Raw genomic sequence first — 3,490 nt, 5'->3', positions numbered from 1 at the left:
CTGAACCTTGTTGTTTAATACTTCTGAAGTAGGTGTAGGCTGTCCCATGTGGTGGTGTTAGATGTCCAGGTACCTAGAAGCTACTTTTAAAAAGCTGTACAAATAATAAACTTTCCAAATAAGCTTTCTAACTAAAGAAAAGTACAGCTGTACAGGAACACTGGTCTCTATGCTAGTCACTGACCTGACCAAAGCCAACACACTGTACATGGCTCATTAAGATCCCAATCAGAAGAGGGGGCCCCCTCAGCAAGCAAGTTCCATCCTCTGCTGTCCCATGACTTCTACCACTCTCTTGCTCATTGTCTCTGCTTAGGGAAACTAGTATGCAGACAAGTCATCTGAATCCAAGGGTAACAAATGCAGCCAAAGAACTTGTTACTATCACAGGCAGATGAGCCAAAATTGTCACAGCTTGACCACACACGTTGTTGGAAACATGCAAATGATTAACAGAAATGGGTCAACATAAAGAGGGAGTGACGAACACACAACCAGGAAGAAATGGCTTTTGAGAGACTGTTTTGACGTTATAACAAATCTGAGGCCCTATGGAATTAGATCACTAGTCTGACATGCAGATCTTTGAAATAAAGACAACTGAAGATGGTATACTGAGAAAGGCCAGCAAAATTTGTTCAACTATCAGACCACAGTGCTGATATTAGAAATCTCTAAACTGATTAATTTTTCAGAGCTGTCCCACAGCCTCCCTCTAGCTCCAATTCCATGAGTCAGATACAGCCAGTCCACCTGAGCCAGGTCTCGGATACAACTGGCAGTTCACTGCCAGCTAAGTGCTCTTTGGCTTCACAACAGGGAGGAAAGCCACCACTGCAGAGAAGGAGCCAAAGAGCTCAGTGACACACTGCCTAGCCACAGCCTTGCACCAGAGAAGTCTCTTCTGTCACATTTGCCTCCTGGCTTGGTACCTGCCCCCACACTCCTGCCCCTGATGCCTGCAGTCTCACCTATGTGAGAAAGAATAGGCAAGGTGTGAGTGAGGCACCTCTGGGGTTGAGCGAGCCTTACAGCAACACGATACAGCTGCTGGAAGCAACAGGAAGCAGAACTGATGGCATCTGGCTGGAACTGCAGAAGAGACTGAGAACAGTAACGCTCCAGCCAGGAGACCTGGCCAGGACCCTGGGAAAAATAGATCTTCATTCGCTAAAAATGACAAGCAATCCTCACACCTGCAAGTGAACCAGCAGCTTGTTTGAGGGGGCTGCTCTTGTAATGCCCCACATAGATGCCATTAAGTGTCCATTCTACTAGTTGTCCTCTTACCCCTCTCATGAGAAACAGATTTCTTTCACAAAGGAGATAAGGAACAAGAAAAGGTTTTTATCACAACAGGGAGAACTTGGGAGAGGTTGATTCCAAAAATATGGTCAAGAAGGTAAGCTCTGAAATGGAAAGTTTTGTGCCCCCAAAGGTGAGAAAGAAGTGATGAAACCAGTGCTAGAGTTGTAAATGGGACAGCAGAAGAGACTGAAGACAAATCTGTCATTTAATTGTGAGTGTGTTAGAGCCGAGACTCTACTTTTAGAGTGAAAACATTGACTGAATTGAGAGCACTAAAGGAGGACATTACTCAGGCAAAAAGGGTGCTGAACCATACTCGTCTAGAAGCCAACAGGACTTTTCCTTCCAGACCCATTCTAGGAAGCAGGAATTTAAGAACTTCTCCTCTTTTATGGGTCTTCATCTCTTCTGACACAAGATCTCAGGCAAGCTTTGCAGACTATAAAGGTATCTTCTGTAAGAAAAGAAAAATAACCCACTCTGTTATCTCAGTGTTAACCCTTAGCAACTCTAGGAAACCAGGTAAGAAAGAGAAAAGATGTAGATCCCAGGAAAAGTGGAAATAAAACCAGCATAGGTTAAAATGCAGAACCTGGAGTTGAGGTTAATGGAGCAGTTACAGGTTGCAGCTCTAAAAGGCAGGGGAATCGAGCTGTGAAAAAAGTTGGACATGTTATTTTTGATGGAAAATGAGAGGTTTATGTAAGAATGATGCTGAAACAGAAGGCATTCACATACAGTGGAGATTATTGGTCTGGGTTTCATTTTCACCCTTTAAGGGAGTAGGCAACTGAGACCTGCACAGACTGTTTAGCATTCAGGAAGTGCTCTTCCCACCCTGGTTTCTACATATCCCCTGGCGATAGTTACTTAAGCCTGACTCCAAAAGCCTGCATGAACTTCAACTGGGGTGTGGGTGGAGATTTCTCCATATGGGGTGCAAAAATCTTCAGAGGCCAAATTCTGTCCTTGACAGTTAACTTCTGTGCAGCCCTAGTGCTTTGGTGAAAGCACTGTCACAGTGAACACATGTTCACAGCCCCAGATCACCAGCTCTCATTACTTTATATAGCACCCTAAGTGTCCACAGACAGAAAGGATGCTGGGTACCAGTGGAAACAAATCTTTTCAAATCAAGCAAAAGAGTATATTGTATAGTTAAGTTAACAACAAAGAAAACTAAACATAGAAAAAAAAAATTACAGCTAATATTTATCTGGACAAAAGATATTGTGAAGATAGCTTTGGAATAGCGCCTCTAAGTAATTTTCAAGCTTAAGCAAGTATCCCAATATTTAGGTGTGATTTCTGATTTTTTTTTTTTTTTAAGAGTGTGCCTTCAGTATATTTTAGAGATAGGTAATTATTCTTGTACTTAGTTGCAAAAAGAAACAACTATACTTTTACTTACCTTTTCAGCCTGGCTGTCAGAGAAAAGGATGAAAATACACAACATGTTTTAAACCCTTTTCAGCTCCTAAACAACAGAAATACATTGCAGTATTACTGATTACACTGATCATATATCCTATTAGAAAAGTCTGGATCTGACTCTGCAACTTTTAACTCAAAGACGACTCTGTTCTAACAGCTCTTTTGAAGTTAACGGGATTGCTAGATTATTAAGAACTATGCAAATCAGTTACAGTTTGCAGCAGAAAAGCTGTTCTCTCAGTGTACCCGATACTCAGTTTTATAAGGGTTTTTACCAACAACCTACAATCATTATTGTTGTATTATTCTAGGAAATAGTGTCAGGCTAGAGAACCTGTTTACTGAAAAAAAGGCAATTCTATCATATTTGATTAGCTGAAGTAGAAACCACATCTGTTCCTTCGCAAATCTGATTTCTGCTCCCCAGTTGCTACTTTCACAGAGATACTGTGTCCAATTTACTGTGCAAGTTAGTTGATGCAACAAATCTCATTATTAGGGATAAAACTCCCTCTCTAATATAGCCTGATAGTGCAAGCTTGATTTGAACTGCCTTTCATTCCACATTTTCTATCTGCTGCTGGGATAGCTAGCTGGACACCCTGAACGCACCGCTGATGCTCTCAGGCTCGGTGTCTCACCTAACTTAGCCCACACACGCCAGGGAGAAGCGGTTAAAAAGGCAGCTAGATGTCTGTTACCTCGATGGCTCCTCCAGCCCCACTTTACCCCTGCTAGCCCCAGGGGT

At 42.3% G+C, this 3,490-nt stretch overlaps 1 protein-coding gene across 1 annotated transcript in view; it reads right to left on the bottom strand.

The window, feature by feature from the left end:
- TMEM233 (transmembrane protein 233) overlaps positions 1-3,490 on the bottom strand; it is a 15,932-nt gene that overhangs the window by 12,082 nt on the left and 360 nt on the right. The gene's annotated exons all lie outside the window — the stretch shown is intronic.

This window comes from Pterocles gutturalis, unplaced genomic scaffold (assembly GCF_000699245.1).
Source record: "Pterocles gutturalis isolate BGI_N339 unplaced genomic scaffold, ASM69924v1 scaffold25846, whole genome shotgun sequence".
NCBI classification, from domain to species: domain Eukaryota; kingdom Metazoa; phylum Chordata; class Aves; order Pterocliformes; family Pteroclidae; genus Pterocles; species Pterocles gutturalis.
Note: the sequence above shows the minus strand (reverse complement) of the source record. Positions and strands in the feature narration are given on the sequence as shown.